This window comes from Crocuta crocuta, unplaced genomic scaffold, assembly GCF_008692635.1.
Source record: "Crocuta crocuta isolate KB4526 unplaced genomic scaffold, BGI_CrCroc_1.0 scaffold138, whole genome shotgun sequence".
Lineage (NCBI taxonomy): Eukaryota > Metazoa > Chordata > Mammalia > Carnivora > Hyaenidae > Crocuta > Crocuta crocuta.
Window position 1 is genome coordinate 1,058,840 of NW_027532585.1, and position 24,906 is coordinate 1,083,745.

Genomic DNA, 24,906 nt, shown 5'->3' on the forward strand with positions numbered 1-24,906 from the left:
CAGTCACTGTGCTGCTTATTGTCTTCCATGCGATATAGTTTTCTTGTATCCCTTTTGTAAGGAAGGATCTCATTCCCCTGGTGAAGAAACTGAGGCTCTGAGAGAGAGTTACTTATCTATTGGTAATAAAAAAGTGCTGTAAGAGTCCCAGAGGAGGGGGTGTGGTTCATTCTTTGGGGAGAAAGGAGGTAGAATGGGTCAAGGGTGACAAGTGCATTGAGACTTGAAATGAACAAGCTCGTACCCTGTGGAAGGAGAGGGGAGGTGGGAGCCTTTCTGGTGCTGCTTTCTAGTGGGGACAGGAGAGGGCAATACCGATTTCAAATAGGAAAGTCAGTAAAATATAGATCATCAATAAATATGGCCCACAGACTTGCACACCCGGGAATGAAAAATAAGATGACTGGTCCCCACATACTTAACATTCTGTTTCCATGGCATCTCTCAGCAAATCAAGAAATGACCTACTTGCCATTCAGCTTCTTTTTTAGGACAATAGTGATGATGAGGAGGAAGAGACCCATTTGTCTTCCCAGAAGTGGAGTATGGTCTTAAAATTAGGGGGCTGAGTCAACATTGTCAAGTGCTGATGCCTACCATCCACAGATTCCATTTTCCTTAAAGAATTCCTTATTTTTCAGAATAGAAGGAGGCACAAAATGTTATTAATTCCTAAGCTTCCAGTTGCTCCACTCTGCTTTGGACACTAGAACGGACAGTAGCCTTTGTTTGGTGTTTAGCCATAAAATACACATCCAAACAATCTTCTCCCTCCCCCACCATCTCTAAATTATATGGGTCATTGCCTTGCCTTCACTTCCAATTTGACAATCCCACTGTGGTGTGAGAAGAAAGTAACAGTATCATGTTCCTTTGCCCCCAACAGTTAATTCATCGCACATGGTTGAGTGGCCCATTCCCGGGAAGTGCCTGCCCAGGGTCAGTTCCGTCACCGGGGGTGAAGGCTCTGGGTGGCAACAGATGCCCCTCCTTCCTGCCTCCCCCCAACCCCTCCCAGAGGACACCAGTTATTCTGATAATTAAAAATAAAAACAGTGTTTTTTGTGTCCATCTTTCGTAATTCAAATACCTGATTCATCATACTGTTATCAATTTAAAATGTGGAATCGAGAGCAGGAATTTGGAGAAGCTTGAAGAAGTTCTATTTGTTGGAGGATACCCTCAAATTTACGAGAGATGAATTAAAAAAAAAAGAGATGAATCAATGTAGAATTAAAATGTGTCGTCACTGCCAGATTGGAAACAAACACCCGCCCAAACAAAGCCACCCTTATGGCCCACTCTCTGGATTCTAGGTCTGTGTATGAACGCAGATCCTCAGATATCTCTATGCTCCTGGCAGGGGCTCAAATTTTACAATTGTTTTACTGAGGTGTCTGTTGGTATTAGGCCCTCCTGCTTTTGATCATTCTGACTCGCTTTCTCCTTCTGAACTGTGTTTCTGTAACCAATTTACAGGGCTCGGTGTTCAATTTCAGCTGTCCGATGGCAGCTGACGCGGCTGGCGCGGCCTGACGTTTGAGTTCCTTTTGGCGTTTGCTCCCTTTTAACCATCTTGCTGGCTCTCATGTCATTGGTTGTCTCGCTGATCCCAGGCAGCTGAAGGCCCAGATAAAAGGCCCCAGGAGGTCTCTCAGTCTCTCGCATGCTCCTGTCTGTTCACATCCCAGAAAACTCTCAGGGTCCCCCCAGCTTGGCTCTCTTGGGGTCCGCCCCAAACAAAGGGAAACGTGTTGGTCGCCCTGGATGTACATCTGGCTAAGGGAGCGGGCCGGCCTTGGATCAGCCCTACAACGAGCTCTCCCTTTGCCCTCAATTTTCTGGGCAATTGGACAAAGCAAGTCGACTATTTTTCTTTCAGAATCAGCGGAAATTTTGTAACCTGACAAGTGATAAATATATATATTTTCCTCTCTGATCAAGACTTCTTTGCCAGGAGAGAAAGTCCTGAAAATCAATAATGCGTTCATTCCTGGTTAGCAATGAGGGTGTAGCGCACTTATTGACTGTGTCCCCGACTTAAAAACTTGTAAAAACTCAAGGGCCAGCATCTGTCTCGGACCCAACAGTGACCTTCAAAACAGCCCCTTACGAGAAGACTCGTGAACATAGCCTTTTTTTTATGACGTGGACCCCCAAAGAAGGGTTTATGGCTCTGCGGTGGGCTTGTCTCCCCTTCCGATGAGGGGCCTGGCCCTGTTCACTCCCCCCTCCACCTCTGTGTCCTAAACCGCTGTCCGCAAGGGCCATGAGCAACCAAGCAGGACCTGCCCCTCCTCCACTTGTCTTTTCCACTGTTGGGATCTGCAGCTCTGGGCCATGCGAGGGGCTTGTAAAGTTCACCGACGTCTTGTGTCCCCTCCAAGCTGCTGCCCGGGAGAGCACAGAGCCATAATAAAGATGTCACGAACGTTTAGCCCCCTTGAGGAAGCCCCAAGGGGGGCAGGCACCGGAGGACTTCATTTAGCAGTGTGCCACCAGGACAAAGCTGGCTCTTGTCTCGTGTTCAGTCCTGCCGAGAGGGCGCTGAGCTGCTCGGACCTTTGTCCCAGTGAGAGCTGAACATTCCTCCCACGGCATTATGTGCGGCGGATGCCTGCGCCTCTCGGGGACAGAGGCGAGCAGGACCCCGGGGCTCGGCCACTTCAGAGGGGGGAGGGCAGGAGCTGGCGCTGGGAACAATGGGGACCGGGCGCTTGGTGACTCAGGCCCCTGTCCGCCTCTCAGCTCTTCTCCTCTGACCTCTGCAAACCGGACCGAACAATGGAATCGCAGGAAAACCAAATCGAAGCAGTTTTGCCAGGGACTTTGTGTTTCTGCTTGAAGCCTTGTTTCCAGATGGAAGGAGTTGTTGAAGGGAAGGGGGGGGGGGGCCANNNCTCGTAGAGTAGCCTGCATTCGGCCGCACGAAATGGCTAATGGTTTTGTCAGTGAGCGGTGGCCACGATCCCGAGTCTCTGATTTTCTTCTAAAGATGGGCAAGAGCGCGGCCCATACCCAATCACCCCAGCAGGCTAGGAAAGACATTGCTTTGAAGCCGACTTAAGTCTGAGATCAAAACCACTTTTAGTCATCACTCAATGTGGGCAAAATTAAAGGAGTGTTGGATAGCCCCAAATCATTCTTATTAAAGAGCAGACGCTCCGACTTCTCTCCACCAAAGTATTCGGGGGGTGGGGGGGGGTGTGTGTGGGAGAGACCTATCGGGTTATCCGTGTTTTGGTTTTCAGTGAGTTTAGCTTTTCTCTCTTCACATCTATTTTTGATTTGAGAAATGTAGGGAACTGAAGTTTCAGATTAATTCCATTCATGCACTGTGCTGGATAGCGGTGGCAGAACCACCGAGGTTTGACTTTATTTGGAGAAGTAGACCCGAGACTTTCAAGGTCTCTGCCTGCGTGAAAGTACCCAACCACAGTGGAAATTGGGATGAAACATACAGCCGTGCTTCTGATGTGTTTCCATGGCTTTTGGGTTTGGACTGAACAGAAAACCTAGAGCAAATAGTCTTTCGGAGGACACCCACTTCTCGATTTTTTTTTCAAGCTAGAGTCATGCCAAAAATTTTCTAGCCTCAGAAGAATATCCTAATTCAGATCTGCTCCGAATTTGCTTGAGGACGATGAATGTCGTATCTTTGGGGGGTTTGCCACTCCTGGTGAATATAAAAGTTTATTTCAGAGATCTCCGTGGGGAATCGCACCGACTGCGAGTTACCTACAGCAAGATGCTTAATCCCAGTTGACGTAAATTTTCTGCTGCTGGGCGGCATGTGTCAGTCAGTGCATGCTCTGAGACTCGAGAAAGAAATTTCTTTCTACTGATAGCCTAAACCAGGTGGGACTCGGAGGACAAATCGTGTAGAAAAATAAACCAGACAATACATCCTGCCCCCCTCCCATCCTTGATATTTTTTTTAAAGAAATCTTCTGTTCTTCATTTGTGTCTAATTCTTTCGCTCTCTGATTAGACTTTGATTTATAATTCCAGTTGCATTTTCTGAAGGAAGGGGGCTGTTTTACAGGCAAGTTGGGAAACAGATCCAACTGGGTGGTTAGTGGAGTATTTGCCCGTGATGAGACACAGTCACTGAAAACAGAATAAACCCACCCCCCCTCCCCCCGCCCCAAGACCAGGAAAGTGAGGACTCTGGTGGGGAAAGGATATGTTGTGGGGCTGCCAGACCCCACCTGACTCAGCGGGTAACACAATGGAAACTCCCCAAGGTCGGAGGAGGTGCCTGTTGATATCCTTCCAAATCTGATCCTGCAGCTCTGGCTGCTGGGCACATGGGCTCCAAGGGACAAAGCAGCAAGCATAACCATACAGAAGTATTGTGGCTGCAAGCTGGTATGAACAGAGAGAGGAGGGCATCGAGGGGGTAGATGGGGTGGCCCGATGACTCAGTATATGTGCTGCCGAAGTGAGCACAGCCCGATGACTCAGCAAGGCAGTGGGCAGCACCTGAATCNCCCCTGTGTTGCCTCATTATTATTCACTTAAGTGGGTGTGATCTGAAAGGGAGTATTGTTTCAGAATCAATAAGGGGCTGAGTCCGTGTGTAGTACAGTGAGTGTCTGAGCTTCAAGTACCTCCTTATCACCAGAGCACAGCAGAGGATAGGTCCAAATAAAACACATTATCAGCCTTTGTTGACTTCCCAGGCCCAGCAGCTGTATTAATGGAGCTCTTTATATCCATTCCCTTTATGAACTGGGTTTTCTCACTTTTATTTCTCTGGGAACTTCTAAATAAAGCTCTGGCTGAAGAATGCCAAGGGTGTTTGATTTGGATAGTTGAACACAAACCGTTGGCTCAAAGGAATTCATACTTGCAAAGTGGGTGGGGGGTGCCAGAAAAGACCACCCCGCTTCTAAGAAGGCAGGGAGGGGTTTCACTATTTACTTTGTAGAATTCCATATCATACTGAAATTTGCGATGCTAGACGGAGACACTTAGCATTGATTTCGTAAGAACGTTTTCTCTAAATCTACGTGTCTGCAATTAGAAACTTGAAAGAAATTTTTTAACGTGTTTTTTGCACTTCAAGTCCTAATAATTGTCCACTGAATTTAGCCTGTGCGTGTAAGTGGTACTACAGGAATTTTGAAAAGATTGAGATTATCAGTAGCATACTCTTACTTAAAACTCACAGTAAAATTCTTCTTTGTTACGCCCTTTCTGCTAGGGAGCTGGTTATTGGCATCGCTGACCAGAGGAAACCTTCAGGATAAATGGCAGTTTCAAGTAGTTCCAGTGCTACCAAACTCAAAATGAGTGTGTGTAAGAACTCTCTTTCTTATATTCTTATAAGCCTATAGGCCTGATCATCCCTCTAAGGGTGGTCTAAGCTTGGTCTATGAACTAATTTTTTATTAATTTTTTTAATGTTTATTTATTCTTGAGAGAGAGACAGAGTGTGAGCAGGGGAGGGGCAGAGAGAGAGGGAGACACAGAATCCGAAGCAGGCTCCAGGCTCTAAGCTGTCAGCACAGAGCCTGACGTGGGGCTTGAACTCACGAACCGTGAGATCATGACCTGAGCTGAAGTCGGACGCCTAACTGACTGAGCCGCCCAGGCACCCTACCCCTTGGTTTGTGAATTATTTAAATATATTCTGACTCAATATAAAAAAGATCTTCAGAATAAAAATCTCATGTCTAGCTTCTCTTGAAATATCAAAAGGTCTAACTGCACAGGGTGTACCAGGGGCCTGTGCTCACCCCTAATCCACAGTCCCCACCACCCCCTATTATCTCCCTGCCTCTGAGGCTGAGCGTCCGGGTACAATGTAACATAACACTGATGTGTGTCTTTAGGGTGGAGAACTATTTCGCTGTGTTCGCGTCTTTATCAAAAGTGGACTTACAGAAAATCACCAGCTAGCTGAGCACTGACAACATGTGCCGGGTTGTGTGTTTCATGTGCCGGTATCTGGGGGCCAGGCTCGTTGCCAGTGCTTGCTGGAACCCCAGGTTCACCTGCGCTCATCACCTTCCCACTTAGGTCCCCTCTGCATGAAGTCACCTTCCGCACCCTTTCCTTTAGCGCTGAGCCTCACTGTCACCTCTCCACCCCCGCTCTCCCTGGCTCTTGTGTTGGAACAGGGGGCCCTGCTCTGTGCCTCATCACAACACCTGTCAGCCTTTCTTGTAATGACACCTTCAAACATCTGCCTTTGACTTTATGTTTTATGAGGTAGGGACCATCTTCATGGCTGTCACCCGATTTAGGACATAGTATGTGTGCAGTGCATCTCTTTATTTTTAAAAATGTTTTTAATGTTTATTTATTTTTGAGAGACAGAGAGACACAGCGTGTGAGCGGGGAAGGGTCAGAGAGAGAGAGGGAGACACAGAATCCAAAGCAGGCTCCAGGCTCTGAGCAGTCAGCACAGAGTCTGAGGCGGGGCTCGAACTCACGAACTGAAAGATCATGACCTGAGCTGAAGGTGGCCGCTTAACTGACTGAGCACCCAAGGGGTCCCGAACAAGCTTTTAAATTCACTATTGTGTCAGCCCAGAGTGACTGCTTCTGAGAACGTGAATTGTTCTTCTTTTAACTCTGGAGCAGAGGTTTATTTGAATGAGTGTCGTAGGGATGCTACTCTTCATGAAATAAGTGTTAATCAAGCATCACGGGCCAGGTACGTTCCCAGTGAGGCAGATCTGTTGGTCTCTGAAGAAGCTCTTTCTCCAGGGGGCTTTGCGGGATGTGTAGATAAAAAGGTTGTAGAAATAAATAAGATAAGCTCCAGTATGGATAAATACTATCAAAAAGTTAAAACAGGTGGTTGGACCTGAGAATGAGTAAGGAGGCAGTGGAGATAAGGGGCTCTCATAGCTGATGTTGTCAGAGAGTGCCTTTCCCCTGACCTGCTATTTGAACTGAGATTCAAGTGCTAAGAACAATGTCACCCCTAGAAAGAGTGCTCCAGTTATAGCAAAGAGCAAGTGCAAAGGCCCTGGGGTAGGAGCCAAGCTTTGTGTGTTTTAGAAACAAAGACAAGACTGACGAAGCTGGAGTTGTATGAGGAGGAGTATGAAACAAGCTCAGAAAAGGAGGCGGGGGCTAGAGCAGGCAGGAACTTCCAGAGGACAGAGGAGACGAGGTGTTTAATTCCAAGGAGTGCTGAGCAGACTTGAGATTTGGCAGACAAAGTGGTGTCCTGGAGAAACTGTGGACTTGAGAATTCACCAGACCTTGGTTTCAACCTCTGCTCTACCTCCTCCTAAGCACAACCTTAAGCAAGTCTCGTTTCTCTGAGTTCAGTTTCCAGCTGTAAAATAGGATCCACGCTTTCAGCGTGATGTGCTCATTCCTTTACGCGTGCGTTCATCCTACAGCTACTTATTCCACGCCTTCTGTTATCAGGGCCCGGAGATACTCCCAGGAGTAGGACAGATGAGGTTTTCCTCCCTTCGTGGAGCTTATAGTCTACATGAAGGCAACAGTGAATCAACAACAAGCGATGTGCATATAGTCACTTCAGGCAGCGGTCAGTTCTCTGAGGAAAAGACGCAGAGAGATAGATGAAGGAGGCGGGAAGGGAGTTACTTGACCCAGTAAGTTGCCCTAATTTTACCTTTGAGGACACAAGGGTCAGAGAAGTTAAGTGACTTGCTCAAGGTCACACCGCACCCAGGAGGCAGAAATAGAAATCAAAGCTTGCCTTTCCAGTTCTACAGTGTTAATTCTTTCAGGATGCTTACATAATTGCTGGTTTTATTCCCCAAGAAGTAGGATAACAGATCGCCTATTTTTTTGGATGACTTCTATCAGAGAAATGAGAATGAATGCCTACACCATCCTGGGAACTGCCCGATGCTGGGCTCTACTGCACATGCACCGAATTCTGCGGCTGCTCCCATGACCCGAAGCCGAGGACTCAGTGCAAAGTCTGAGTGGGTCCCGTTTCCATGGTTACCACCAGCTACTGTCACCTTCCTGGTTTCCGGGGCACTTTCATGCCTACTATCCAACTGATGCTCTGCCAACCCTTGGAAAAAAAATGTTATCGATCTTGTTTTACAGATGTAGACACCGAACACCGAGGTTGGAAAGAGTAGTTAAGTGGTGTGCCTGAGCTGCACAGATCTCAGGTGGTTGGGACAGGATTTGAAAGTGGTCTTCGCAGTCTAAATCCTAAGCTTATTCTACTTGCCTTCTTCCCAGGGCCCTTCCTACCTCTATCCGTTCTCCTCCTCCCCATACCTGTGCTCCTAGGAGAATACTCTAGAATGGTGCGTCCTCAGTAAAGATATTTTGATTGTAGGATTTTGCTAGTGGTGGGGAGGATCTTCCCCACTGTGGATGCCACTGTGTGGCTAGAATCAGTGACTCATCTCTAATAGCGGTATTTGGACACTTGAAGCACCTTCTCGTAGCTGAGGGAGACTTTTGTTGTTGTTGTTCAGGGAGCCTTTCTCTAGGTAGCAAGTTCTGCTTTGGTCCAAACAGGAAGCGTTGGTCTTGGTCTGAAAGAACATGTCTTATTCAGAACTGCTGTTTCTCTTGAAAGATTCATTATTAATATATATTAATTAATTAATATATAATTAATAATTATTAATAATATATATTAATATATATTTTTTTAAACCTTGAAACAAATGAAGAGGAATAGTGGATTTGGGGGAGGGTGGAGGTGGAGGCCCCTCAGGAAAACATTCATGTGCCCCCCCCGCCCCCGTCCCTAAGTTTCCAGGCACCAACCCTTTCTGATTTCCTCCTTGCCACTTGCTACCCTCCTCATCCCTTAGAAGGCTAATCTGCTCTCTGTCCAGGAAATGTGGGGCTTCAGAAGGCTGCCTCAGACCCTTGTATCTCCTCACGCCCTGCGGGGTCTCCTCCTGAAACACCCCATTCTTCCCCATGGCTGCCATTATTACCTCTGCACAGGTGAGTCAGAGCCCTTCTTCTCTGCCTACTGACTTTGCATTTCACCCAAATATCTGCTTGACATCTTTTCCTTCAAGAGGAGGAAACTCAAACTCCACTAACTTGTCCAAACAAAATTTCTCTCCCCTTGTTGTTTATCTAGTGTTTTCTACCTCAGTCTCGCCGCTATCTCTACCATCACACGAGACAGGAAACGGGGAATTCACTGTTCATCTCCACCGCATATCTAGTTTGGCACCATCTTGACTTCTAAACAGCTCTGGTATGTGTTCAGCTCTCTCCGTGTCTACTCTTACCATCTTAGCCCAGTCTACTCAAGGCACCATCTTCTCCCTGCTCCCCATTCACCACACAGCAGACCAACCAGTCCTTTCGGAAGGCAGACGTGATCATGTGACCCTGTGGTTTAAAATTCTCCAGTTTCTTACTTAGAAAAAAAATGGAATTCCTTGGCTCCACCTACAAGACCCTGTTGAGTCTGGCCACTTCTCTCATCTGTAGACTCATCTTTAAAGTACTCCCCATCCTTTCTCCACTCCAGCCACACCAGTCTTCTTCTTGCCTGTCACATCATAGGCTCTTTTGACACTATTCCCTCTGCTAGAATCCTCTTTCACTCTTTCTTTGCTTGTTGAATTCTATTTACTTGCAGTTACTGATTTCTTATCACTGCTTGGGCACAGCTTTCCTGGCTATGTTGAATTCCTTTCTTATAGACTCTGTGACACTGTATTGCTACTTTGTAGCCTTTCTCCTACTTACAACTTAAAATTTTTGCTGATATGATTATTCATCTCTCCTCCAGTAGCCTGTGACCTTGTGAGCACAGGGATTCTGCTTACTTTTGCCCCCGCTACCAATATAATAGTTGGTGTTGTAGATCGAGTGGAGATCTCCTTACCAGGAGCAGTCAGTATATACTGATTTCCCCGATAAGTTCTGAGGGGATGATAGTGTCATATGCAACCCAGATAGCTGGTTTGGAGTAGTTGACCAGAATTACCACCACCACCACCACCATCATTATCATTATCATCATGGTAATTTTAACCTTGGTGTTCCAGCAGGATTAGTTAGTATTTTCCTATTATGGGACATTGTTCATTGGTTCCTGATGAACATCTAGATTTCTGATGATGATGCCTCAGATACTGATATTGTTTGTTGGTTGATCTTTTTAACTAAAAAGGTCTTAGAAGTCTTAGAGAGCTTAGGTCTTCAAACTTGAAAGCATGTAGAACCTTCCCAAAGTAAGAATTGGGATCTCCTTTATTCATTTAACAAATATGTATTGAGGGGCTAATGTGTGTGAGACACTGTATTAAAGGCTGGGAATATGGTATTCTTATGGTGCTTGCAGTAGAAGGAAAGAGGCAATAAACAAATAAATATAGGTTAGGGATGTAAACACTATAAAGAAAACAAAGTGATATAGCAGAGCCTGAGGGGGCTACTTTTGATTGCATAGCATATTAGCTTTTTTCCCTCCAATGTAACAAGCAGCATTAAAATCTCAATGGCTTATGACCACAGCAAAGATGTTTTTTGAGGTTCCTCATGTATTTATGGGCCTTGTTCACTTTGGGCTGGTGGCTATCTGGGCCTGCTTGTCTCAGAGCAAGTGAGTGAGGGCAAACAGCCTCAGCTCAGACCTGGCCCACTCACACTCGCAGCCACATTTCACTGGCCCAAGCCAGCCACGTGACCCTTATTGATGGAGAGAAGCTGCTCTACTTCCAGTAAGAAGCACTAAAAAGGCGCTTGGCCCGAGTGTGGGTACTTCTGCCTCTTTCTGGGGAGCAGAGAGGCAGAGCCATGAGCTAGCCCACCCCAGAGAGCTCGGGAACCCTCAGAGTTGGAGACATCGAGCTGACGCCTCAACAAAGAGAAGGAGCCTTCCATGCGATGATCCTGAGGAAGGGTGTGGGCACAGGGTCCAGCTGGGAGGTGGCCCCGCAGCAGGACAGTCCCGGGGGTTGGACAAAACAGGAAAGAGTCCAGTGTGGCTGGAGGGGCGGTAGGAGTGCGGCTTGGAAAGTGAGTCGCCGCCTGGTCACGTGAGTGGGTTTTGTGGTGGGGAGAATGGGGGCGGCATGTACTTTTATTTTCACAGGGCAACTCTGGCTGCGTGTGGTGTCCGTTGTAGGGCAGGGAGCTCAGCTTTGAGAACCTCTGAGAAGGATGACCTGAATGAACCCCGAGAGTCTTTGTCCCAGAAAATTTAAAGGTGACCCTCAGAAAATGCGGGACAAGGTAGCCCAGGCTCTGCCCCTTCACCCTGTTGTCGGGTGTGGACCCTCTGTTTCCGGGGCTGCGCCTCCCCAGGGAGCCATGGCTTGCACTGGAGAAGGGAATTCAGGGTGGGCCCGAGATCTGCACGCCGCTCTGACACGGCCGCCTAATTCAGAGCAGAAGCCTCAATAAGGAATCACTTTAGAAGAAAGTCTGTGCTTTAATTTATTGTTTTTTCCCTAAAGTTTAAACATTCTCTGCACTTGAGTGGCTGTTTGCTTATGCATCTGACTTATTTAGGCAATTTGCTATTGTGTGTGTGGTCCAATCCAGCCCGTTTCAGGAAAGTGTATGTTAGACGCTTGGAAATTGTCCAGTGGGCATTTGTGTGTGTGTGTGTGTGTGTGTGTGTGTGTGTGTGTGTATGAGAGAGAGAGAAAGAGAGGAGGAGAGTGTGAGAAAGAGTGAGGAGGGAGACGGAGGAGGGGGAAGAAGAAAAGGGGTGAAGAGGGAGGGACATGGGGAGGAGAAGGAAGGAGGAGAAGGGAGAAAGAAGAGAGCGAAAGAGAGAGGGCGCAAGAGAAGTTTTGACTAGCAACNGAGGGAGGAGGGGGAAGAAGAAAGGGGTGAAGAGGGAGGGACATGGGGAGGAGAAGGAAGGAGGAGAAGGGAGAAAGAAGAGAGCGAAAGAGAGAGGGCGCAAGAGAAGTTTTGACTAGCAACTCAAGCATGATGTTCACAGATGAATAGTATACATTTAATTGAAGAGCAGATTTTTTTTTTTTTTAACTTTGGCTATTGTCAGTCATAGTGTGAGCACAATGACATGGTTTAAATTAGTATTGTGGAAGCAATATACTGCAGAGGAGTGCGTGACTAAATTATTAAAAGCAACCCGTGAGGACCAAGCATGAAGCCATCTCAGCAAAGAGAAACTTTATACGGAGCTCTTTGCCAGCTGTGTCCCTGGTCATTGAGCACAATGTGTAACAGTTTGCCCAGGGACTATTTTGGGAAAAACAGTCATTTCATTAAGGGCACGGCTTAGGTTTGAAATCTTGTTTGGATCTCTTGCCAAGAAATTGGCGTCCAAAAATTAAATATGAAAAATATTAAGAGAATTGGAAACTAAGGCAGGGAACTCAGCTCACCAATTTTTAACTGTTAATAACCTGTGAGAAAAGAATATTGCCGGCAAATTCTATGTTAATAACAGAGCATTTGTTTCTATACTGTAATTACTGTCAGGCTCTTATGGATAAGTCGAAATGTCAGGAGCTTTAAGAAGAAAAGGGCTAAAATGAGGCTTTCGCTTCATCACTCATGGGCGGTGTGAGCTTGGGCAAAATCATCTCTCTCCCTTGACTTGCCTACACACCCACAGGGATTTTGAGAAGAATAAAAGAGATGGTGTCATGACCATGTTTTCAAACTTGCAATTACCTGCAAATATGCATTGTAACTTTTATTGACGGTAATGACGAACTGAAGGGCACTGGTGAGCACCACGCTTATGAAGAGTTAGCAAATAAGAACAAATTTCAACAGTTTTGAAAATTCCTGAGGTTATTTACTGAGTAATCAAAGAAAAAAAGCCCAGGCGAATGCTACAGCTCCGACCCTGGGAGACTGGATTTGGAAGATGGGTGGGAAGCAGATTGCGACCAAAGGGAAGGAAAAATAAAATGAGAAATCTGCAACAGGCTTACATCTGATGTTTTGTCTGAACTTCATAAGCCAACAAAGTGCCTTGAGTCTCTCGTCTTGTTCTCATTTCCACGTATTATAGGCCCATTGGCTTGGGATGATAAACAGTGGCCTTGACAGAGAGAAGCATCTGATGATCGGGAGAAGTGCAGGTGAGGGGCACCGGGAAGGTGCATGGGGACCACCTGCAGAAGGCAGGTCCCTAGAGCAGATGCCCCACATCTTGAACAGGAGCCTACTGAGGCTCCCAGGATGGCCTCATTTCTCAGGATCTGTTTACTGCATTGAAGAACAAATGAATTAATAGAGACAAAAGAGAGTTGTGGACCTAGAATAAAATTGTGCTCATTTTTCAAGTCCCAGCTAAAGTCACATCTCATTTGTATAGTCTCCCATCCAGGTGGGTGCTTTTTCACCCTGGTTCTTACACCTTCTGCCATTGTGGAGCAATCTTTGTGCCTTTCTTTACTCATACCTTGAGCTCCCTCCTTCTTCTTTTCTTTTTAAGTTTATTTATTTATTTTGAGAGACAGAGTGAGCAGGGGAGGGGTGGAGAGAGGGAGATGGGGTGAAAGAGAATTGCAAGCAGGCTCCAAGCTTGTCAGTGTAGAGCCCAATATGGGACTCAAACCTAGGAATCATGACCTCAGCTGAAACCAAGAGTTGGACACTTAACCAACTGAGTCATTTAGGCACCCTGTTGAGGTACCTCCGCCTTTCAGTTCATCTTTAAAATAAGTATTTTATTTTATTTTATTTTATTTTTCTGGAATGCTGGCTGTGTACCTGGGGCTGCCATTTGCATTGAAGATGCAAAGAAGAAATGTCACCCTCAACTATCATTGAGTCTACAGCCTGCAGGGGAGATCATTGTAAAACACCCCAAACCAACATTTCTCCAAAGAAGACATACAAAGGGCCAACTAACACATGAAAAGATGTTCAACATCTTTACTCATTAAGGAAATACAGATCAAAACCATGATGAGATACCACCATGTCAAACCTCCTAGGATGATTATAATTAAACAAATAGAAAATAACAGGTGTTGGTAAGGATGTGGAAAAATTGGATCCCTTATGCATGGTGGGCGGGAATGGAAAATAGTACAGACCCCGTGGAAGGCAGTTTAGAGGATCCTCAAAAGGCTAAATCTAGAATTAGCACCTGACCTAGCAATTCCACTTCTGGCTGTATACCTTAAAGAATTGAAAACAGGGTGTCAGACAAAAATTTATATGTGAATGAATGTTCATAGCACTATTTATAGCAGCCAAAAGAGGAAACACCCCAAATGCCTATCAGCTGATGAACGGATAAACAAAATGTGGCGTAGAGATGTACAATGGAATATTATTCACACATAACAAGGAATGAAGTACAGATACATATTGTAACATGAATGAACCTCTGAAACTTGAAGTTGGGTAAAAGATCAAAGACACAGAAGTCCCCTATTGAATAATTCCATGGCATGAAATATCAAGACAAGGTAAAATCCATAGAGGCAGAAAAAGGAGCAGTGACCAGGGGCTGAGGAGAAGGCTTAGGGAGAACCTCTAGACACTGGAGTGGTAAAAATGTCTAGAATTCATGGTGATGAATCTGCATCACCGTGAATGTACTTGCTGCCACGGAATTACACGCTTTAAGAGGTTAATTTTGTGTTATGTGAGTTTCACCCCCATAAAAACAAATTAAAGGCACCAACTGCTATGGCTGAATGAGGGCTGTTAGAGATGCCTGGTCCCTGCACTGGGGGGACACGGTGGAGAGACTGCCTCAGTCTGGGGTGTCAGAGGGGTGGGTTTGCACAAGGTGGTCTCATCCTCATCTGAGTAGCATCTCGAAGATGAAGCGAGTGTACTGCGGGCAGAGGGAGCGATGGAGGTAACACGCAGAAGTCTGAGCACACACGGTTTGTCTGGGGGACATGAATCTTCTTGCAGGTTGGTGAGTACAGCAGGCTAGAAATAGCATAAGGGGGAAAGAAAGCCAGGCATTTATTGAGGACTTACTATGTGACAGGTGGCATGCTAAAGGCTCTATGTCAATTAGGTCATTTAATTCTCCCAAGAACATGGATCTTTTTTTCCCAGTCTTAACTTGTGATGAAACTGGGTGTGAGTGAACGTAATCTTCCCAGTGCTGTATGGAGGTCCCACCTGTAAACTGTATGAATAGGGCATTCAGAGTCAGGAGTTTGTAAGAACACGAGCATGAGGCTCCATCCCTCCTAGTTAATGGTGCTTTATAAGATGCTCTAAAGGTGTATTTGGAGATGGCAGCAGAAGCATCATTCTTGGAATCAGATGTAAACCCCTTTGCATTAGCATTCTCTAGTGAAACGAAACCAGTAGGGTCCATAGATATGGCTATGTGCACCTATATGATACAGATATTGGAGATATATAAAAACATATATGTATGTATGTGAAGTAAGTATATACTAAGTGTGTGTATATATACGAAGAGATTTAGTACAAGGAAATGGCTCACGGATTTATGGAGGCTGAGAAGTCCCATTGACCTGACATGTGTCACCTGGAGGCTTAGGAAAGCTGGTGATATAATCAACTCTGAGTCCCTAGGCCTGAGAACCAGTAGCACCTAGGGTAGATCAATGTCTTAGCTTAAGCAATCAGACAGGAAGAACCAAAATCTGTCTTCCTCTTCTTCTTTGTTCCATTGAGCCCCTTAAGGGGTTGGCCAGGTACTGGTTAGGCATTTTATAGGATGTCCACCATTTGGGACTTTTTGGCTGTTTTTCTCATGATAAGACTAAGATTTTGGGTCTGGGGCGGCAAAGTGCCATTTAATGACAACATATCCAGGGTACATACTGTCAACTTGTACTGTTGATGTTCAACTTGACCACCTGGCTGAGGGAGTATTTTCCAGGCTTTTCTGCTGAAAGCTTCTCTTTCCCCTCTTTTCAAACTGTATTCTTAGGAAGAAAGCCACCTTGTGCTATCTGCTTGGAAGGAGTGAAAAGTTATGCTCCATCTTGAGCTTTATACCATCTTTAAATATTTCACTTTTCTATTCTCAATGAAGGAGACTATTTAGTCAGTATAAAATGAGAGTTATCTGTATATGGATGGCTATGTTTTCCTTCAGCCTTATGTTAAGGCAAGGTTTCTCAACAGTGGCACGTTTGACAGTTGGGGCAAGATTAATCCTTTTTTGTGGGCACCTTTCTGTGTATTGTATGATGCTTACCTGCATCCCTGACCTCTGTGCACTAGATACCAGTGTCAAAGCACTTCAAACCACCAAAAATGCTGCCACAAATTTCCAGCTGTCCCCTGTGGGGCGAGACTCCCCTATGCCTTGCCCCATTGAGAACTACTGCCTTACCATAAAATCAATACCTTGACGGCACTGTGAAGAAAGATCTTTCTCAAAAATGAAAAAAATATACGGGCACCTAGGTGGCTCAGTCAGTTAAGCATCCGACTTCGCTCAGGTCATGATCTCAGGGTTCGTGAGTTCGAGTCCTGTGCCGGGCTCTGTGCTGACAGCCCAGAGCCTGGAGCCTGCTTCAGATTCTGTGTCTCCCTCTCTCTCTCTCTGCCCTTTCCCTGCTCACACTGTCCCTCTCTCTCTCTCTCAAATATAAATAAACATTAAAAAATAAAAAAAATAGTAATATATAATATATTCCTTCTCTAGGAAGGAATTATATTATACCCCAATAAGAATGCTCCCATTAACAAGTTAACCCTGGTAGAGAACTCGGGAAATACACGCATTTATTTGGTGCCGAAGTGCTGCCTAGTTCCGGGGGGTGGAACATAGCACACAGAGGGCAGTCGCATAGAATGTGGCGTTAACAGTACCCCTGGTACTATGTGAGGCAGTGGCCTCAAAGCTGCAGATCCTAAGGGCCATACCTAACTTCAGGAAGGCAGGGAAGGCCAATTTCACCACGCACCTGAGAGAAAGTGAACCAGAATGCTGGCTAACAGTTCGAATCACTACCACAACTTTGAAATACAAAAGTGAAAAAAAATAAAACAGGTACTATCATGGCTAAGCTATTATTGATGAATCAATATGTAAATAATTCATAGGATGCCTTCCCCCTTTGATGACAAGGCTTCAAAAATACTTTTGGAATGAAATGAGTTTCTTAAAACACCCAGAACTTTTTTCAGGGAGAGGAAGGTGCCCAAAAAGTCAACGGCATAGAAGTTTTCCAACCAAGTCAAAACCAAATTTTAGGGTTTGGTTGTGCCTGAACTGTGCCTCACCCATGTCTCTTCCCATGCTATACCTTCCTGCCTATAATAACTAAATATCTACATGGTCGAGGGTTGTAGAATCAGGGTTCTGTGTGAAGAGTTTTGTACATCTGTGTCTCTGGGAGAGAAGGAGATTGTGGTGACCTCTGCCCCTGATTCCCAGCCCGCCTTCATGGACCAAGAGTTCCGAGCTCTGGGGAGAGAGAAAGTTGCCCATGAAGAACTGAAGGAGATTTTTGAACAAAATACTTTGCAAGATTCTGGATATAAAAGTAGTTTCATGGGGTGCCCAGGTGGCTCAATCGGTTGAGCATCCGACTTCAGCTCAGGTCATGATCTCGCGGTTTGTGGGTTCGAGCCCCACATTGGCCTCTGTGTGGACAAGCTCAGAGCCTAGAGCCTGCTTCAGATTCTCTGTCTCCCTCTGTCTTTGCCCTCTCCTGCTTGTGCTCTGTCTGTCTTGCTCTCAAAACTAAAATTTAAAATTTAAAAATTAAAAAATGTAGTTTTGGGGTACCTGGGTGTCTCAGTCGGTTAAGCGTCCGACTTTGGCTCAGGTCATGATCTCAAGGTTCATGGGTTCAAGCCCTGCATTGGGCTCTGTGCTGACAGCTAGCTCAGAGCCTGGAGCCTGTTTCAGATTCTGTATCTCTCTCTCTCTCTCTGGCCCTCCCCTGCTCACGCTTTCTCTCTCTCTCTCAGAAATAAATTTAAAAAATTAAAAAATAAAATTAAAAAAAATGGAAAAAAAGAAGTTTTATGTGGGTGTCTTCTTGATGACAATGGAGTGGAGTAGAGAAGCCGACACACCTCGTCATCCTCTGTAGGTAGATGTGCAGTGGAGTCCTACCCAAGTGAGCGTGACATCATCCTGGCTGCGGAGGAGGAAGGATTACAGGCCTCGTCCCGTAGCTTAGTGGGCAGCAGGCACTGGCAGAGGGGCTGGGGTGTGGAAATAAGTGAGGAGCTCCCATGGCCTCCCAGAAGTCACCCGGGAAGACACAGTCAGAAGGCTCCTCTCTTACAGATAAGCAGCTAAAATTTTGGAGCCGGAAGTGTCGGGACATTAATTGAATACAGTCTCATTTATATATCAAAAGGCTTGGGAAGCCAAGGGAATTTCCAGTTATGTAAGAATTTAAGAAAAAATTTAAAGAACCCACAGAAGGGAAGGACTGGGCTATACAAGTTGGCCGATGTGAAGATCTATGGAGGTGCAGCCTTAGGAAAAATTACAGATCTTTGATTTAGATGTTCTCCTTGAGCAGAACAGTTGTTTGCTAAATCACAGTGTTAGCACTAATTTTGACTGTTATGTTACAAGAATGAATATTGGATAGTTTGGTTTGATTACAGTATTATGAAAGTGGGGTTTAGAGTGTGTGTTTGTGTGTGTGTCCGGGTAGAAACACTCATACAGCTACCAGTGAGGTATATCTGTATCACAGTATATATGTGTGAAATTATACAGTGTGGGCATATCTTGGCTCAGCGCATATTTATTTAATGTGTGCCTTCTACTTAGAACTCTTTATGGACACAAGTGCTCTGCTGTTTAGAGGAGTGTGGTTTGATTCTTGGGTCCAGCAGCACCCTTCGGCTATTATCAAGCAATGAGGTGGATCACTTATTTCCTGGGAATGGTGAAACATTCCCTTCTCACCCACGAAGTTTCCAAGGCTGAAGTGTTGTTTGTGATGATTGGATGTTCATTCATGTGGTAAAGTTTATTTTTGTTAATTGCCTGTGAGTCAACATCTACACCACATTTTACCAGCAGAAAGCAGCCCACTCTTTAGTGTCCACCCATTTTAGTTTCCTTAAGTAAAGAAGGAAGAGCCTGGAGAAGAGTCTTTGAAGTCCTCAACCTCCAGGAGAGAGAGAGAGAGACTGATGCATGTCCTCAGAACTGACATCGTTGACGTGTATAACAATCCAGAACTAAAATCGGAAACATGGTGGACCTCCAGCCGAAGCGCTAGAGGAGGAATGAGAGAACAGTGGCCAGTGAAGGCATGCCAAGGCACTTGTTTTGTTCACTATAAGATATGTGTGTTGATAACCTAAAGAAATGGGGAGGGGAGAATAGGATTGTGAATCATAATAAATTAGGAGCAACTATCAGAAGACAGAAATAGAAGGTATCACTTTCAAGCAGAGTCTGATCTTTCCAGTGGAATGCAGGAAAGGAGAAGGAAAACCAAAAGAAAGCACAGTAGTTGGGGAAAAAGTAGAATAAGATGGCAGATATAAATGTTAAGGTAGCAAAACACAGTTACAATAAATATTAACTCGCCCATCAAGAGAAATACTCAGATTGGATATAGTACCTAAAATGTGGCAATACCTTGTCAGCAAGAGATTATGAAAGGAAAGAATCTAGTTAGACTGATGACAAAAAGATGAAATATATATATTTCTGATGAAATAGGATTAAAGGCAAAAACTATTAAGGTCGAAGAGGGATGTGACATACTTCCAAGTGCAACAATAGTGAACGAATACATAGTCACAATGAACTTAAATTCACCCAGTAGCATCACCTTACAATATATAAAATGGCAAATGATAAAACTATGGAAGAAGAGTTAAGTCAATACTTGTTGACAGTAATTTTAAAACAGCTCCCTCAGACTGATTAAGCAGACCAAGATAAGCAAAGATATAAAAGATTTGAATGAGACATTAAGGTGGGAAAGTCATAGACCTGTGTGAAATTCTATACCCACCAAAAAGTAAAGATATGTGGTTTTTTGTTTCGTTTTGTTTTTTTGTTTTGGAGACTGGATCATTCACAAGAAAACGTTCACTAGTTTACTAGGCCACAAAGGAAGCTTCTGATCCCCCAAAATGTTATTTGATGCAGAATTTGTTTTCTGATCAAAGTGTAATAAAATGAGGGGCACCTGGGTGGCTCAGTCAGTTAGGAGTCTGACTTGATTTTGGCTCAGATCATGATCTCATGGTTCATGAGCTGGAGCCCCACGTTGGGCTCTGCACTGTTTGGGACTCCTTTTCTCCCTCTCTCTCTATGCCCCTCCCTGACTTCTGTGCTTTTCCTTGTGCCCCCCCCCAAATAACCTAAAAAAATGTAATACAATGAAAAAACCAATGTCAAAATAAAGTTAAAATACCTCACATATCTAGAATCTAATGAATTCAGGTTAAAACAGAAATCATAAGGGAAATTATCAAATACCTGGGATTAAACAGTAATTTAAAAACCACTTATCAACATTTGTCAGATAGCTAAAGTTGTACTCAGATGGAAAGTATAGCTTTAGACACAGTTATCTGAAAACAAGAAAAACTGAAAATAACTGATCTAAAGGTTCAGGAGAAGAAGTCGGAAAAAGAACAAACACAAACAAGAAAGAGGGCTCTAAGAAATTTAAGATAAGAAATCTAAGAAATACTTATTAGAAAATATTAATAAGACAAAATCTGACACTTTGAAAACACCATAAGAGAGGCACCCTCTGCCTTAACTGATCAGGATAAGGAAAGAAAAAGCAAATAACAAAAATGCAGAATGAAAAATAGGAAAATAAAGTAGACACAGATGAGGAAAGAAATGAAAGAATATTAGAAACAACTTTCCACCAATGGATTTGAAAACTTCATGAAATAGATAACTTCTATGGAAAATATAGAATGTGAAAACAGTGTAAAGAGGAACTGAAAAAAAAAATGGGAAAGATCACTAAGCAACAATGACATTAAAATGGTGATCAAGCTCTTTCTCCCACGAAACCTCCAGAACCAGTGGTTTTTTGGGTGAGTTCTACCCAAACTCAAAAAAGTTAGACAACTCTGGGAAATAGAAAATGGTGAAGGCTTTAGAAATCATTTTACGAGACTAATATTTAGTCATTCCAAATTTTGTCAGGGTCAGTACAATGGGCTGTTTGGCATATGAACACAGATAGAAAAATGCAAAACGAACTATCAGCTCGAACTATAAAAGGGTAAAAGTAATTGATGATCATGGAAAACTTAACCAAGGAAAAACAAAGATGGTTTAACCTCAGAAAAGGTCTTACTACATGAATCCAGTGGAGAAAAATCACTTGATCATCTCACGTCTAAAAAAAGCATTTTTATAAAATTCAACATCAATATATATTCAACATCAATATCTTGCACATTATGTCTAGAAAGGCACTTCCTTAATATGGGAAAGATTTATGCCTCTGACCAACAGCAGATAACAGACTTAAGAGAAACTTTGGACTCATCCCCATTAGGATCAGGAACGTAAGCTCTTGCTGTTTAACATAGTATCAAAGATCCCGGACAACTCTATAAGATAAAACCCAAACAAAACAATGTCAGTCTAATGATTGGGAGGGAAGGCGTTGAACTGTCATCCACTGATGGATGATGTGATCTAAATAGAAACATATAAGAAGGAACAGAAAAAGATCAGAACAAGGTAGCTCAGGAAATTTGCAAGACACAGATAAACTCAGAAAAATCAATTGTGTCTCTCCCTACCACCAGTAACTAATCAGAAAATAAAACAGCAAGATGTCTTCATAATGGCAACAAGATTTTAAATTGTCTAGAAATTAATAAAGAATATACATAAAATCCATGGATAACATTTTAAGAAAATGACTAAACGGACAGAGACTCCATGCTTGTGGATTGTTTTAACATTATGAAGGTATCATTTTTCTCCAAACGAATGCATATTTCAGCGTGATTCAAAACAAAATTCCAGTTAGATTTTTTTAAAAGGGACGTGCCAACGTTATTCTAACACAGAAGAATATAGGTTCATGAATGAGTCACTTTAGAAAAGAAAAGGAAGAAGGCAGATTTTCATTACTAGATATTAAGACACAGCACAGACACATTGAAATAACAGTGTGCTATTGGTTTAAGAACAGAGAAGTAGACCAACTGAACAGAGAGATCGTAGGGACTGATTCCTCTCTATATACATATATAACAGCTAGATAGGCTAAAGGTCAATGGGTAACGGGACAAATTACTTAAGAGAAGGTGTTGAGAAAATTGGCTCACTATACAGAGAAAACAAAGTTAGATCCATATCTCACGCCATATACAAAGTGGACCCTGGATGGATGGAAAGCCTAAATGTGAAAAGTAAAACTGGAATGCTAATATGAGAAAACCTAGGACCTGGGGGAAAGGAAACTTCAGAACAAAGCTTTTGGTGAGTAATGGATGGTTCTGATTACACAAAACTTAAAGAGTTTTGTTTAAAAAGAAAACCCAGACAAAGTTAATAGATAAGAGACTGAGAAAACAGATCGACAGTGTCTAAGGCCAATGAGAGACCAATATACAGAATATAAGGAGCTCTGCCAACAAACAAGGAAAAAGAGAAAAGTCTATAGAGAAACAATGACAAGGGACATGAATAGCAGCAGTGCACAGACTGGCTGAGTCATATGCGAGGAGTTCTCAAACGCGGTAGTATTCAGAGGAATGCAAATCTAAAGAATAGGCTAACATTCTACCCCATTTTAATTGACAGAAACTAAAACCAATTTAATTGGATAATGCAAAAGTTGGTGGGATATCGGGGATAGGAACCCTGTGTCTTCTTGGTAGGAGAGAGACTGGTCGGTCAGGGACTCAAAAGAGGAATTGAAGCAGAGCTCATTCAGATGATGTATGTATTTTTTAAAAAATTTTTAATGTTTTATTTATTTCTAGGGGAGAGAGAGAGAGAGACAGCGTGAGCAGGCGAGGGTCAGAGAGAGAGGGAGTCACAGCCTCTGAAACAGGCTCCAGGCTCTGAGCTGGCAGTCAGCACAGAGCCCGACGCGGGGCTCGAACCCACGAACCGCGAGATCACGACCTAAGCGAAAGTCGGACGCTTAACCGACTAAGCCACCCAGGCGCCCCAGATGATGTATGTATTAATACCCAGCTCAGAATCCCACTCGTGGGTAATCTCAGAAGAAAACCTTCGCATGAATCCAGAGGAAGACAGAGGTGCACATGTGCGATGCTTTCTGTTTGTGGAGTTGATTGTGTGTCAATTAGAGGAGAAACAGTTCAGTCAAATGTGGGAGACGGAGATCAAGAAACTCTAGGTGGGAGTGAGAGGCCACAAACTGTTGTGCTCCCAGCAGAAGGACTAGAGCTTCCAAACATAGCACTGAATTTAAAAAGGATAAACAGTGAGGCGCCTGGCTGGCTCAGTTGGTTACGCATCCGACTTTGGCTCAGGTCCTGATCTCCTGGTTCATGGGTTCAAGCCCTGCATTGGGCTCTGTGCTGACAGCTCAGAGCCTGGAGCCCGTCTTCCTCTCTCTCTGCCCCTTTCCTGTTCACACTCTGTCTCTCTCTCCCTCTCTCTCTCTTTCTCTCTCAAAAACAAATAAACATTTAAAAACATTTTTTAAAAAAAGGACAAGTGTGCACAGCCCATCACCACTTATGCAAATTAAAATACGCTTAGACACACACAACACAGTCCTACATTTGTTACAGAGATACATGCACATTTGAGGATACGTATTAAATATACTGAAACTATTGCCTGTTGGGGGAGGGGAATGGGAGCAAGAAATTAGGGGGGACAAAAAGAAAGGCAATAAGTAAATAAAATAAGAGTGCAGACTGGCCTCGAGTGATACTGACAATATCACTCTCATATCACCTATGAACTGAAGTATAAGACAAATGCAACCACCTACCCCTGACATCCAGATAGCAAGGCAGAATAACTACGTTTGGGTATTTCTGACCATGTGTGTTTTCTCGTTTGCCACCAAACACGGACAGCTTAAAAGAGGCGGTTCTTAAACTTTGAAGTCACCACTGGGAAAAAAGAACTAAATTTCCGGTTGCCGCAATTTGGAGGAAACAGGTAGTTTACATCCTGAATTTAGAGAGGTCGGGTCTGGCGCTCATCACCTGTCCCCGCACCTGGTTTTGCTTGGCCTTCCATCGTAGCCTGTAGAAAAATTCCACGGGGACCTTCTGTTTTCAGAATCAAGGCTTTCCAACAGGCACCTCCCACCCCACACAGACTTCCTAATTGATTGATGTTTTCCCTCCCATCAAGCTGCATCAGTTCTATTAGCAACTTTATGGTCTGATATCTGATCCCCTGGCCATCCCACCAGGCAAACCTCGGGCTGTTACAGGCACCCAGGTCTTCCGACAATGTCCAGGTTTCCCAGATAATAACTTCTCAAGATTTATTTTTTTCATTAAGAGTCTGTTAGGTTCCTTACGTTTTATTTGTAACCTGGTACAAAGCGGATTAATTGAATGTCAGGGACTTTCTCTTCTGAAGTGGCCTGTACCCCCTCCTAAGGTAAAAAAATAATAATAATAAACAAATATAGGGCCCCTGCTGAGCCAGCTTCAGCCTTCTGCCTTACGTTTAGGTCATAACTATCCTCGTATTTTGGTCTTCTTTTCAGAAAACTCTGGGCCGTAATATTTTCCCACCTTCATTTGGTCGGTCTCATGAGGAACTTCCCTTTTATAGCGATTCCCACATCCTCCAGGAGACAGGTTTCGGTTATTATTTCTACAAAAACACAGAGCATCTGGAAAATATCCTTTGTTCAATAAATGTTCCTGAATCTAAGCGTATTAATAGCTCCCCAAGCACTCTTTATTTCTCTCCCTAATCAATTTTTGTTATATCAACATTTCTAACGGTGATAATACCGGGCAAGGTTGTAATTCTAGGTATTTAGCAGATTTCCTAATAATAACTCATTTTGTTATTAGGCATGCACATGGGAGTTATGGTAGCGTATGGTTCCTCTGGGGACCCAATGTGCTTCCTCTGGGTTT